The following is a 15,328-nucleotide window of genomic DNA, read 5'->3' as shown; positions in this document are numbered from 1 at the left end:
GGACAGACAGACAGAGAATGAGAGATACACAGACAGAGAGATAGAGACACACTGAGGGGGCATCCCAGCACGCTGTTGGAGGGCTCCCGGTGCTGCAGTCGGTAAATAGAAAATGTTTTATTTATTGATTTTTTTAAAAGAAAATTATTTCTTCTTAATTTTTTTTGATTGATTTATTGGTTGATTTACTGATGTATTTATCATTTATTATTGATGATGGCTCTTTATTTGTAAAACTGAAGTGTTTAATGTTTGTAAACTTCCCTTTAAACACCCCCCCCACCATTCCCTACGCCTGATCTGTAACCTACGCCTGATTTTCTAAAGTGTAGACAAGGTTTTTTCGAGCGTACAAAAATCTTCACTTACTCCATTCTAAGTTAGTTTGGAGTAAGTTTTCACTCACGAAACTTTGAAATCAGGCGTAAGTGGCCGGACACGCCCCCTTTTTGAAAAAAAATTCTGTTCCAAAGTGAAACTGTTCTAACTGACTAGAACTGGAGCAAACTAAATGACGAGAATTCCGATTTCTAAGACACTCCGTTCTACACCAGTTGCTCCTAAAAATCAGGAGCAAATCATGTGGAAACTTGGGGCCATAAATCTGAACAAAGCAAACTACGTAGGTATGAGAGGTGACCTGGCTAAAATAGATTGGGAAACTAGATTAAAAGATATGACTGTAGATAACTAATAGCAAACATTTAAATAAATAATTCATAATTCACAATACATGTACATTCCCTTAAGGAATAAAAACCGCATTGGAAAAAAGATCCAACTGTGGCTAACAAGAAGTTAAAGATATTATTAGTTTAAAGGAAGGGCTTATAATGTTGCCAAAAAGAGTAGTAAGCCTGAGGATTGGGAGGATTTTATAATTCTGCAGGAGGACCAAGAAATTGATGATAAATGGAGAGAAAATAGACTGAGAGTAAACTAACAAGAAGCATAAAAAACAGTTGTAAAAGCATCTATAGGTATGTTTTTTTTTAAAAAGATTGGCAAACGTGGGTCCCTTACAGGTGGGACAGATGAAATTATAATGGAGAATAAGGAAATGGAAGAGAAATTAAACAAATACTTTGTATCTCTTTACGGAAGAGGACACAAAAAACATTCTGGAAATAGTGGGGAGCCAAGGATCCAGTGAGAATAGAAATTTTGTATTAGTAAAGAAATTGTACTGGAGAAATGAATGGGACTAAAAACCGACAAATCCCCTGGACCTGATGGCCTACATTCTAGGGTTTTGAAAGAGGTGGTTACAGAGATGGGTGCATTGGTTTTGATCTTCCAGAATTCCCTAGATTCTAGAACGGTACCTGCGGATTGGAAGGTAGCAAATCTAACCCCGCTATTCAAGCAAGGAGGGAGAGAGAAAAAAAGGGAACTATAAACCAGATAGGCTGATATCAGAAGTACAGAAAATGTTAGTATCTATTATTAGGGACATGGTAACAGGGCACTTAGAAAATCATAATATGATTGGACATGGATTTATAAAAGGGAAATAGTGTTTGACACATCAGAGTTTTTGAGGTTATAACTAGCAGAATAGATAAAGGGGAAAACAGTGGATGTAGTGTATTTGGATTTTAAGAAAACATTCACCTAAGATGCCACACAAGAGGTTATTACACAAATTAGGGTTCATGGGGTTGGGGGTAATATATTAACATGGATTGGTTAACGGACAGAAAATAGGAAAAAATGGGTCATTTTTGGGTTGGCAGGCAGTAGCTAGTGGAGTACTGCAAGTATCAGTGCTTGGCTATTTACAATTTATATCAGTGACTTAGATGAGGGGACTAAATGTAATGTATCCAAGTTTGCTGATGATACAAAGCTAAATGAGAAAGTAAGTTGTCAGAGGATGCAAAGAGGCTGCAAAGGATGTAGACAAGTTAAGTGAGTGGGCAAGAACATGGCAGATGGAATATAGAGCCCAGTTTCCACATGATTCGCGCCTGATTTTTAGGAGCAACTGGTGGAGAACGGACTATTTTAGAAATCGCAATTCTCCACATTTTTTTTCTGCAGTTCTAGTCAGGTAGAACAGTTCTAGTTTAGAACAGAATTTTTTCTTCAAAAGGGGGCGTGTCCGGCCACTGACGGCTGATTTGAAAGTTTCCACAGTGAAATGTACTCCAAACTAAAGTAGAATGGCGCCAGTGAAGATTTTTGTAGAACTGAAAAATCTGTTCTACACATTAAAAAATCAGGTGCAGGTTACAATTAGGCGCCCAGAACGAGGTGGGGGGAAGGGAACTCATTAAATTCGACAATAAATCCTTATTTATACTTCTACAAATATTATACAAATAAATCCAACCTGAATAAACATTTATAAGCCAAGAAAAGATTAAATAAACCATCTTCCTACCTGTGTGAAAGTGCTTCAGCCAGGGAGAATTCTGCAGCTGTTCGTGCCGCTGAGCGAGAGAGGGAAGGGGAGAGAGAGAAGGGGAGAAGGGAGGGAGGGAGAAGAGGAGGGAGGGGAGAAGAGGGGGGGGGGGAGAGGAGGAGGAGGAGGAGGAGAGGGGGGGGAGGAGGAGAGGGGGCGGAGGGGAACAGGAGCGGGTGTCTGGTCGGGGGGGGGGGGAGCGGGTGTCGGGTCAGGGAACGGGTGTCGGGTCGGGGGGAGCAGGTGTCGGGTCGGGGAGGGGGGGAGCGGGTGTCGGGGCGGGGGTGGGGGGAGCGGGTGTCGGGGCGGGGGGGGGGGAAGAGAGCGGGGGGGGGGGGGGGGAGGGGGAGAGAGAGCGGGTGTCTGGTCTCGGTCGGGGCTGGGGGGAGCAGGTCTCGGGTCGGGGGGGGGGGGGGAAAGAGCGGGTGTCGGGGAGCGGGGAGCGGGGTGGGGAGCGGGTCTCGGGTCTCGGGAGCGGGTGTCTGGTCAGGGCGGGGGGGGAGAGAGCGGGTGTCGGGTCTGGGCGGGGGGGGGGAGAGAGCGGGTGTCGGGTTGGGGGGGGGGGGAGCGGGTCTCAGGTCGGGGCGGGGGGGGGAGAGCAGGTGTCGGGTGGGGGGGGGAAGCGGGTCTCAGGTCTCGGGCGGGGGGGAGCGGGTGTCGGGTCGGGGCGGGGGGCGGGAGAGCGGGTGTCGGGTCGGGGTGGGGGAGCGGGTGTCGGGTCTGGTCGGGCGGGGAGCAGGAGCTGGCCGTGGGAGGAGCCTCATTCACGCAGCCCCAGTGAGGCCATTGGGCCAGGGCTAGGGGCTGCGTGCTTCGGGCCTCTCCCACACAGTTCGGCGCCTGGAGCTACTGCACTTGCGTGCCGACTGTAGCGCGCATGTGCAGAGGTCCCGGCACTGTTTTCAGCGTCGGGACCTGGCTCCGCCCCCCCACAGCTTGTGCTGGCTGCGCCGAGTGCCACAGGACCTGTAAGTCGGTGGAGAATACAGAGGATTTTTTTAGGCGCGAAAAACGGGTGCCCAGCTCGGAGGGGCGCCCGTTTTTTTTCTTGTGGAAACTTGGGCCCATAATGTCGAGAAATGTGAAATTATCCACTTTGGTAGGAAAAGTAGAATATTTTTTTAAATGGTGAGAGATTGGGAAATGTTGGTATTCAGAGGGACCTGGGTGTCCTTGTACACGAATCACTGAAAGTTAACATGCAGCTACAGCAAGCAATTAGGAAAGCAAATGGTATGTTGGCCTTTATTGCAAAAGGATCAGAGAATAAGAGTAAAGAAGTCTTACTGCAATTATATAGGGCCTTGGTGAGACCACACCTGGAGTACTGTGCAGTTTTGTTCGCCTTGCCTGGGCGGGAGTGCAATGAAGATTCACCAGGCTGATTCCTATGAGGAGAGATTGAGGGTACTAGGTCTATTTTCGCTAGAATTTAGAAGAATGAGAAGTAAGCTCATTGAAACATAAAATTCTTACAGGGTTTGACAGGATAGATGCTGGGAGGATGTTTCCACTGGCTGAGGAGTCTAGAACCAGGGTTCACAGTCTCAGAATAAAGGGTCAGCCATTTCGGACTAAGATGAGGTGAAATTTCTTCACTCTCAGGGTTATGAATCTTTGGAATTCTCTACCCCAGAGAGCTGACGAGGCTCCGTCTTTGAGTATATTCAAGACCGAGATCAATAGATTTTTGGATATTAATGGAATCCAGGGATATGGGGATAGTGCAGGAAGGTGGTGTTGAGGTAGATCAGCCATGATTCTATTGAATGACTGAGCAGGCTTGAAAGGCTGAATGGGCTACTCCTGCTCCTATTTCTTACATTCTTTACTTAACAAAATGAATACCAAGTCGTAAAGGCAGTTCAGTGTATTACTGTGAATTGCTGATTATCAAATCAGTGTCTGAGACTACCACAAATGGGTAAAATTAAATTTGGATTAACTCCTTAAATCGAGTCTATGTGCAGGTGGTTAGCAACTTATACACTTGACTTCTCTCCTTTCCTTAGACAGCAATGTCAACTGCCAGGACGTTGGGTGATTTAACCTCTCTTGGAAGAGATGTTATCCATTCCCTTCAGATCTTCAGCTGAACTACCTTATGCATTACTGACTGTATCTGGACTAGTTGGCTGAAATCTTTGATCTCCACAAACTTGTACATTTAAGTGACAAACTTATTTCTGCTTGTATCTGTCTAGTTTAGTCATACAATCTGACTGCTGTAACCTCCTCTGTTGTGGATATTGCTTGTCACTTGTAAAGTTACTCTTCTACATACATGTTAAGTAAAGATTACTACAGAAGACCAAAAAGAACAAAGAGAATCGACATCTAATGAAAACGGGGAATTTGAGAGGTGTGCCGAACACCTTGTACCTTAATTTCAAAGAAACCTCTTTTCCAGTCAATTGACCAATCTGAATGACCCGAGTCAGATGAGTTCAACTCTTTTTGTGTCGATCACTTCTAACAGCCATGTAAGTGCCCTGGAGGACCTCCTAAGTTATTAAGGCATGAATACCCAAGCATGCAAAGTCACATTTTACTCCCTAGCTCCTCAGTCATTCTTTACTGAAAGATTCTACACTAGATCAGGTAAAGCATGACTTCTTTATATTCCACTGATGAGCTACCTTCGAGACTGTCTTCAAAATGAGGCTTCCATCACTGATAAATAATGTTTTGTTTATATACATATGCCAATAATTTAATTGGCTTTCGAAGCCTTCATTGTTTTAATTAGTTTGGACTTACCAGCTGCCAGTTTAACTACTAACTCCATTTTGGACACCTTTAAGCTGAAGCTCCATTTTGGAACACATTTCAGGCAATTTACATGGCATTTCTGTACAGAAGCATTGTGGCAAAGGGAAGGCCAAGGGCAGCAAGGTTTGAAAGACGTAAGGAGGTGAAGGTGGTGAGGGATATAACAAAGTGATCAGAGATGCCCTTGTCTGTGATAAGGACCATGGGAGTAGAGAAGCCATGAGAGATTGCAAGGTTGAAGGGGTGGCCATGTGCATGGGTACAAGAGTTTACATGGAGGGGGAGGTTTAGGGAGGATTGGAGGTCAGTGATAGAGGGGAAGAGGGTAAGGGGAGTGGAGATGAAGAGGGAGGATATTTTGGAGAGAAACCTGGGGTGGTGGGAGAGGAGGTCGATATTGATGATTCAAAAGGAGAAATTCGGGCTGGAACAAAATAAGATGATCGAAAGAGGAGCAAGTACCCATGGATAAGAACATAAGAATTAGGAACAGGAGTAGGCCATCTAGCCCCTCGAGCCTGCTCTGCCATTCAATAAGATCATGGCTGATCTGGCTGTGGACTCATCTCCACTTACTCGCCCTCTCCCCGAAACCCTTAATTCTCTTATTGGTTAAAAATCTATCTATCTGTGACTTGAATACATTCAATGAGCTCGTCTCAACTGCTTCCTTGGGCAGAGAATTCCACAGATTCACAACCCTCTGGGAGAAGAAATTCCTTCTCAACTCGGGTTTTAAATTGGCTCCCCCGTAGTTTGAGGCTGTGCCCCCTAGTTCTAGTCTCCCCTACCAGTGGAAACAACCTCTCTGCCTCTATCTTGTCTATCCCTTTCATGATTTTAAATGTTTCTATAAGATCACCCCTCATCCTTCTGAACTCCAACGAGTAAAGACCCAGTCTACTCAATCTATCATCATAAGGTAACCCCCTCATCTCCGGAATCAGCCTAGTGAATCGTCTCTATACCACAACGGTTTGGATGGGGCAGGTGGTGGAAAATATAGCCAGGTGTGAAGAATCTGTTCAGGGGCAAGGTGTTATCAGCTGTGAAACAGTTTGTTAAAGCTGGGATGTCAATGATATCAGGCACAATAAAGTTGTGGATGGCACAGGTCTTATTAGCAAGTGAATAGACATACTGAATGGAAATGCTTAGAATGGCGGTGATTGTTGGTCCGCTGGCAGAGTACAAGGTGGAACGGGAAGAAGATTGGCAGGATTAGCTCCCAATGGTTGCGTTGGATTGGAACATTAGTGAAATAAAATGTTGGGACAGTTTGGGTTTCTGCTCGTGGGACAGAAACTGGTGCCTCAATTGGTCCTTCAGGAAAAGCCAAGAGAGGCGCAGAGGGTAGCTGTGGGTTTATCCAATGGGGATTCAAGCCTGGGATGGCAGCAGGAAGGCGGAGAAGTAGTCATGGGTTGGGGGTAAGTAATGTAAGAGGAGGCAAGGTACATAAAGGGGAAGAAAAGAAAGGTGACCTGCTGGGTGATGGGGAAGAGAGGAGACAGAAGGGAAGTGTCGAAGAAAAATGGGGGAAAAAAGGGAGTTAGAAGAAATGGGCTTGGGTCCACAGTGACAGCCGAAATGCACACTAAGATGGAGATGGGGATAATTGGAGTTGCATAGGTTTGGCAGAGATTAGAGAGATATGCCCTGGTTGTAAACTGAAGACCTCCCTCTCTCCGCCCCCACCACCCCCCCACCAGCCACCTCTTATTCTAGATACCATGTATCTGTTGGATTGAAAATTGTTACTCAGTATACTTGGTATCTTGGTGTTACAATGAAGAGATTAGTCTCCTTTCTGTGACATTATTCTGGTCCAACAAAGTCCAGCCTTGGTATTCATATAGAGCAGTAGGATTAATAGGAACAGTTAGCTCAACGGCTGCTTGCTGGAACATAGGAAAAGAAGTAGGCCATTTAGCCCCTCGAGCCTGTTCTGCCATTCAGTGAAATTATGGCTGAACTGCGACTTAACTCCATATACCTGCCTTTGGCCCATATCCTTTAATACCTTTTGGTTAACAAAAATCTATCAATCTCTGATTTTAAAATTAACCATTGATCTAGCATCAATTGCTACTAGCAGAAGAGAGTTCCAAACTTCTACCACTCTTTGTGTGTAGAAGTGTTTCCTAATTTCACTCCTAAAAGGCCTGGCTCTAATTTGTAGACTGTGTCCCCAATCCTAGACTCCCTAACCAGAGGAAATAGTTTCCCTCTATCTACCCTATCTGTTCCCCTTAATATCTTGAAAATTTCTATCAAATCACCCCTTAATGATCTAACTTCGAGGGAACACAACACTAATTTGTGTAATCTCTCCTGGCAATTTAACCCTTGAAGTCTGGGTATCATTCTGGTTAACCTACGCTGCACTTCCTCCAATGCCAATATATCCTTCCTACTGCGTGGTGCTCAGAACTGCTCACAGTACTCCAGGTGTGGTCTAACCAGGCCTTTGCATAACTGCAGCATTACTTCTAGACCTCTAGATATAAATGCCAGCATTCCATTGGTCTTTTTTAATTATTGTCTACCTGTTCATGACATTTTAATGATCTTTGTACCTGGGAATGGGAACACTTTTGGCATTTTTCAACTATGACACAATTAACATCTGTGTTAATTCCAGATATTTGCTGTATTTGGAAGTAGCTTGGTAATACCTAAATAATCACTTATTGAGTGATCATGAAATAGCACGTAAATGATTCTTAACACCTCTGGTACGAACAATTTATAGGGAGTCGCAAAGTTCATCCTGGGTCTTGCCCTGAAAAAATGTCTCAAAACTACATCAATGTGCTCTTTAAGAACAGTTTGTCTACTCAACAAGTCATGTTTCACTAGTTCAGTGACTTAAATTCTCAATCTGTAACCTAATCAAGTGATCCTTGCTGTACACTGGCATGAATCGGAGCTAATATTGCTCTAACAGGCAGTGGTTACACCCCCACAGCTGTTTCAGCTGTTGTGTTCCGTGAGAGGATATCCAATATTATATTACACCTCTCCGATCTGTGGATTGCTTGGAAGTTGAATTCCAGCAACATTAATTGCCCATTGACCTGATGAGCCAGAAGCACTTTTGGAGCTCTGTGACTTGCAATGACCTTGAAAGGAATCCTTTCTAGGCACGGTCAAAATGTTCAACTGCACACAAAGAAAGACTTGCATTTATTCATGACCACCGGATGTCTAAAAGCGCTTTACAGCCAATGAAGTACTTTTGGAATGTCGTCACTGTTGTAATGTGGGAAATGCAGCAGCCAAATTGCGCACAGCAAACTCCCACAAACAGCAAAGTGATAATGACCAGGTAATCTGTTTTTGTTGGTTTGTTTGTTTTTGGCGAAGTAACGATTTGTACTGTACTTTTGCTGTGGAGTCCCCGCCCCCAATCCTCCTGCCCGAACTGGAAGTGCGGCCCTGAACCTGAATCATTCTGACCACGTTATCCCCCAAGCATGAGGGAGAGACTTTGGTGGGGGGGCGGGCGAGGAGGAGGGAGAAAGAAAGAGACCGGGCGGAGGGGGGGGGGGCGAGGGGCGAGGAGGAGAAAGAGAGAGAGAACGGGGGGAGGAGAAAGAGAGAGACCGAGCGGTGGGGGGGAGGAAAAAGAAAGAGACGGTGGTGGGGTGAGAGGGGGGGGGAAGAAAGAGAGAGACGGTGGTGGGGTGAGAGGGGGAAGAAAGAGAGAGACGGGAGAGGGGTGGAGGGGAGGGAGAAAGAGGGGGGGGAGGGGAGAGGGAGAGAGAGAAAAAGAGAGAGAGAGAGAGAGAGAGGGGGGTAAGAGAGAGAGAGAGAGAGACAGGGTGGGGGGGGGAGAAAAAGAGAGAGAGACAGGGTGGGGGGGGGGAAGAGAGAGGGAGGGGTGGGGGGGGAAAAGAGAGAGATGAGGCGGCGGCAGGGAAAGAGACTGGGGAGGGGAAAGGGAAAGAAACGGGGGTGGGGAAAGAGAGCAAGATGGGGCGGGGAGGAGAAAGAGAGAGAGAGAGAGAGAGAGAGCGAGCGAGACGGGGCGGGGAGGAGAAAGAGAGAGAGAGAGACAAGGGGGGGTGGAGAAAGAGAGAGACTGGGAGGGGAGGAGAAAGAGCGAGACACGTGTGGGAGGGATCGGAGGGGCGAGAAGGAACTCTGGGAAGACGGATTACATTCTAAAAGGGACATTGTTGGAGTTGGTGAAATTGAGTAGTCACTGCACTGTCACTATTCTTCATGCCCAATAAACCTATTAACAATCCGTACACAATGCCTCATCTATGGTGGTGGGCGGGGGGGGCTGTGTAAGGTCATGCACTTGCGCTTATATAAGTTTGGACTTTGGCTGAGGGATGCAGCACTTGTGCTAGGGTAAGGCACTTTGGCTGGGTGTGGCAGCACTTGTGCTGGGGTACAGGACTTCGGCTGGCACTTGGTGGCTTCTGGGGAGATCTATCCTCTCTGGCTTCCGGAAGTCAAAGTGGATCGAGTTACAATTTGCGAAGTCAGTGAGAACTTGGGCGGTTCCAGTTACACATTCCAGAGAAACTTCAGAGAGTGGCTTATCCTCCAAAGGGACCAATCAGAGACAAAAGGCAGCCATTTTTACAGTACAAATAAACACATCCAAATATTGGGCAGGACCCCGGGGATAACTCCCCTGCTCTTCTTCGAAATAATGCCAAGGGATCTTTTACGTCCACCTGAGGGGGCAGACGGGGCCGAGGTTTAGCGTCTCATCTGAAAGATGGCACCTCCGCAGCATTCCCTCAGCACTGTACTGGAGTATCAGCCAAGATTTATGTGCTCAAGTCCCTGGCGTGGGGTACACAGCACAAGGACATCCTTCTCAGTGGCATAGCATTTAAAAAAAAACAGCTACTGATTCCTGGTTTTCATAAAAGCTGCCTAACCTCTTGATACCAATTTTATGTGTCAAATGACTATTTTTCCTTGGGCTGACTTGCTGCGATTTGAAGGAAATATGTTCCAGGAATTAAACTTTCTGTCAAAAACTGGCACCATTTCAGCTTCACAGTAAGGTAATCTTTCTGTACATGGAAAAATTTCTCTATAGGTCTCACAAACAACATGGGGGAAGCTACACTAAACCATCTAAATATGCCACACCCATACTATTCTTGCCACTAACCAGATGTAAGGTCCAGCACATTAAATAATTTTTAAAAATACTCTCGGCCCAGAAATGGCTGCTAAGCACCTGAAGAAACTAACCACAGCAGTCAGTAGCAATGGAAATTTGAAAAGGCAGCCACAAACAAATTCAGTTTCTCGGCTCTGGCATTCTGTTTAAAAAATCCAATGAGTCATTCAGTAACCAACACAAAATCTAATGGTTTTGGTGCAGAGATCATTGGGCATGCCTAGGACTGTCACGAGACTGATTTAGTAATATCATCCTGCAGTATCTGTATGATGTACTTGTCTACTAATGCTCTCTTGGCTGAAAATTTGTAACAAAGTCTCTCTGGTTCAAATGTACCAATAGAACCCCCCCCCATGAATCTAACATTGAATAGAGGGTGGGTTTGGGTGCAGGAGGAAATTAAGTTTGCCAAAAATGTCAGTGCCTTGGGCAGCCAGCTCCAGGTTTAACTTGGACTGGTTGTGCATAACCCCCTCGGTAGTGATTTTAAATATGCTAATCGCGCAATTGCAGCGAAATTTTGAAACTGGGTTGAAATAAACGACACAACCACTGGTTTCCCGGGCTTCCTGAAACTCTCCATGGAAACCAAGGCGAGAACACAACGGCAATTCATGGGGCTCATTAACAGTCAGGCAAATATTCCAATAATTTCTTTGTGATCACAGCTGCTTTCTTGCCTACCAATGTGCAGCTGATGTGAAATCACCAGAAAAGATATTTGCTGGAGTACGCCAGATTCCCGGGGAACTGCCATGATGCTTTCATCCTACAGCAGTCCAGGCTCCCAAGTGTCTTTGGACCTGCAAGCAAACTTGAGAGGTGGATGCTTGGAGATAAATAATACCCCCTTAAAACTTAGCTGCTAACAACTGTAAGAAACCCAACCAATGTCACCCAAGAGAGGTTACACTGAAAGCCAAATGATCACCAGATGTATCATGCGATCTGCATGCTCGAGATACTCTTCAGGGGCCCGGACAGATCCCGAGGCAGTCTTCAGTACTTACCAGTCAGGGACTCTAGAATGATTGTGGTATGTTGCACTCTGCACATCATTGTGCAGCAGCGAGGATTGCAGGAGGAACAAAACGCAAAGCACACATCATCTGCGGCCGAAACGGAGGAGGAGGAGGAGGATATTGACGCTAGTTTAATACCAGCTGCTCACATTACTACCTGGGATGCCAGAGTTTCCCTTTATAGCTACAAGGTTTGCTTAGTTACCACCTGTGGACCGATATAATAACCACATCCAATGGACAGTCTTCCTCCTTCCCCCCCCCCCCCACCCCGCCCCACCACCACCATCTGCACCCATCTGCATGCCCTTGGTGAACTACAAAGCTTTATTCTTCCTTTTCCTATTGCTCCTACTTGGTGCAACCCCTGTGGCTTCAGCAAAAATAGAGGCAGGATGCTCAGATCCCTGTTCTAATTGCTGAGATGCTGTTGGACGACGATCTCTGGGTTTTGGAGCCCATGAGAGAGGGCCCTGCCAATGATTGCTCCACCTGCGTCTGTGCAGGTACAGACTTGGCCATCAGGAGAGGGGACAGCATGTCGGGCACTGACTGAGGAGAGGGTGCAACGGGTGAGTAATGGGAACGCTTTGAGTGAAGTCCCCACTTCCATGTCACCTTTTGCCATCATCCTTCTCATCGGCCAGCTACACTTTACTGCTACCACTCTGCTGAAGAGCAGATTGGTGCAGATCAGTGATGCACTGTAAGGCCAAGGCTAAGGTATCTGTCATCTTCTTTAAGGCGCCAGACATGTTGACATCCAGAGTCTGCATGGCAGTGGTCAATGACTGCATAGATTCATTTGATGGCCGCGATTAATGTTCCACAGAGTTGGCCACTCTATCCATGCAACAAGACATCATCACAATGCCATGCGACATCAACCCGCTTGATGCGGATTCCAACCTTCTGTCTAATTGTGGACACTGTATGTGGAAGGTCTGTCAGTGCATCACAGATTTTGTGCTGCCCCTCAATGATTCATTATCCTTTTCATCAACGGTCCCCGGGCTACAACATCTGTGTTCAGCTGAGCAGAGCTAGGAGAGTCTCCACAGATGTGCCTGTCACTAATGTCTGTTCTTACTCGCTTGTCGGGTGTGAGTTACCAGGTTAAAACCAACTATCTGTCTAAATGGACCCACTGAAGTGGGAGAATCTGACCTGGTGCATGGTAAACATTAATTCTGTGACGGTGAACTCTCCGAAGGAATCAGTTCCTCTGAGGCTTCGTCATCCGCGCAGTCCAGTGGCTGCTGCTGTGCATGTGAAGGCCCTGGTAAAGAGATCGGAATTAGGACTGGCAAGCTCAGAATATTGCAACTTATCATTGTGAAGGTGATTTCGCTCATTACTGAAATCAAGTCAACATGACTGAGTGTTGTATGATGTGTGGATTATATTTAATTCAGTCACCAGGTAGTTGGGAGGTCCCCATCTCCGACGGCCAGGGATGCTGAAATGCCACTGATCTCCAGTGCTTCCTCCTCTGCAGTTGTCAGTTGTGAGATCTGTGGAAGACCACCTTCAGTTGTCTCCCTCTCCCTTCTGTTTGCATTTTCTTTCCCCTGTTGCAGGAGAAGAACAGACCTATGAGTGAATGTAATGTGTTCACCCGATGGATGGAGTGCATCAGGGAGAGGCATGAATTTGCATAAGGATGTGGTTCAGTGGCTGTGATAGATGGGGATGTGAGGAAGTGCATAGAAAGAGAAGGCTGGGTGTGCTTGCAAGCTAAATGGGTGTGAGGAGTGATGTGATGGAGTAAGTTTGACAAGGCAGAGTGAGGGGGTGGGGGTGTGATGTGCACAACAGGATGTAGGTGAATGTGCAACTGGTTAGGTTATTAAAATGTTTCCTGCACTGAAGCCAGGAGTGTGGCACAATATGGCTGCTGCCAATCTCCTGGGCCACCTCCAGCCATTCAGAAATGTCTTCCTCTCTTGCTTCCAAGTTCTAACTCCTCCAAATGCCATCTTTGGATTGTCCCTTTAAATACTGGAATTGTGATCGCATCATGCAGATCTGCACCACAGCCGCTGGGACGCATTCTACGGCAAATTCTGAAGTAAAATGATAATGAGGTGGCTACGTTAAAATGCCACAGATAGACACGTTGAAATTACTTCTGGGTTTCCCACACGATAGCTGGAACCCCCTCTCTCCCCACTCTTAACGCAGCTCGCAATTAAAATTGGGGCCATTGAATCATAGACTTTTACAGCACAGATAAGGCCATTCAACCCTTGTTAGGCAATCCCTCGGAGTCGAGGATGACTTGCTTCCACACTAAAATGAATTCTAAAGTGACTGATGAAACTAATGCGAGACCTACAGTCTCTGTCACAGGTGGGGGCAGATGGTGGTTGAAGGGACGGGTGGGTGTGGTGCTAGGGTTGTCGTGCACTCCTTCCGCTGCCTGCACTTGATTTCTGCATGCTCTCGGTGACGAGACTCGAGGAACTCAGCGCTCTCCTGGATGCACTTCCTCCACTTTGGGTGGTCTTTGGCCAGGGACCCTCAGTGGGAATGTTGCAATTTATCAGTGAGGCTTTGAGGGCGTCCTTGTAACGTTTCCTCTGCCCACCTTTGTTCGTTTGCCGTGAAGGAGTTCCGAGTAAAGCGCTTGCTTTTGGAGTCTCGTGTCTGGCATGTGAACTATGTGGCCTACCCAGTGGAGCTGATCAAGTGTGGTCAGTGCTTCAATGCTGGGGTTGTTGGCCTGGTTGAGGACGCTAACGTGTATAGTTGGTGCGTCTGTCCTCCCAGGGGATTTGTAGGATCTTGCGGAGACATCGTTGGTGGTATTTCTCCAGCGACTTGAGGTGTCTACTGTACATGGTCCATGTTTCTGAGCCATACAGGAGGGCGGGTATTACTACAGCCCTGTAGACCATGAGCTTGGTGACTGTTTTGAGGGCCTGGTCTTCAAACACTCTTTTTCTCAGGTGGCCGAAGGCTTCACAGGTGCACTAGAGGCGGTGTTGGATCTCGTCGTCAATGCCTGCTCTTGTTGATAGGAGGCTCCCGAGATAAGGGAAGTGGTCCACGGTGTCCAGGACCACGCGGTGGATCTTGATGACTGGGGGGCAGTGCTGTGTGGCGAGGACAGGCTGGTGCTTGCAATATTTTTCTGTTCAAGTGATGATCTTAAATTTAAGCTATCTAGTTACCAACACAACAACTAATTGTATTATTCTGATTTACCTTCATAATATTGAATATCTTCATCAAATCCCTTGTCTTTTTTTTCTCGTGGATAGAGACCCAGTTTCTCTAGCCTTTCCTCATAACATCCTCTCAGCCTTGGTTTAATCTTATTAATCTCTTCTGCACTCTTTAAAGAGGGGCACACAAAACTCTAAAATAATAACTGCAACCTAATCAATTATTTCTGGAGGTTTCATCATTAACTCTTTGCTTTTGTACTCTGCTTCTATTTATAAATCCATTTTTCTTGCAGCTTTATCTGTGCTCCTATTTTTAAGGATTTATGTATTTAAACTCCTAAGTCCCCTTCTCGTGTTCATTTTAAAATGTTACCAGTTGGTATATATTTCCTCTCCTTGGGCCCAATTTTCCCCAACCCCTTTTTTCGACGCACTTACCTTAAATGCGCCGACTTTGCGCGCTGGAAACGGCGCTGATAAAAAGGGGTCCCATTCAGCCCGGTCTGCTGACTCTCCAGTGTCCCAGCGTGGCGTAGCTAGTGAAGTGGAGGCGGAGCAACAGGCCGGCGCAGAAAGCACTGCCGGCAGCTGCGCGCATGCGCCTGCCCTCCCTGCAGGCTGTGAACAGGACCCGATGCTCGCAGCCCCGATCTTCGCCACACCCTATCCCCAGCCGAGTGGCCTCTCGCACCGGCCGACCGGCCCGCTGACTTCCCGGGCCGAGGTAGGACTTCAGTTGTGCTTGAGAGTTTTGATTGGGGGGGAGTGGGGGAGGATGAGAGTTTTTTTGGAG

The sequence above is a fragment of the Pristiophorus japonicus genome, chromosome 3 (genome assembly GCF_044704955.1).
Source record: "Pristiophorus japonicus isolate sPriJap1 chromosome 3, sPriJap1.hap1, whole genome shotgun sequence".
Classification (NCBI taxonomy): Eukaryota; Metazoa; Chordata; class Chondrichthyes; family Pristiophoridae; genus Pristiophorus; species Pristiophorus japonicus.
The sequence above is the reverse complement of the archived record's forward strand: the minus strand, read 5'-3'. Positions refer to the sequence as shown.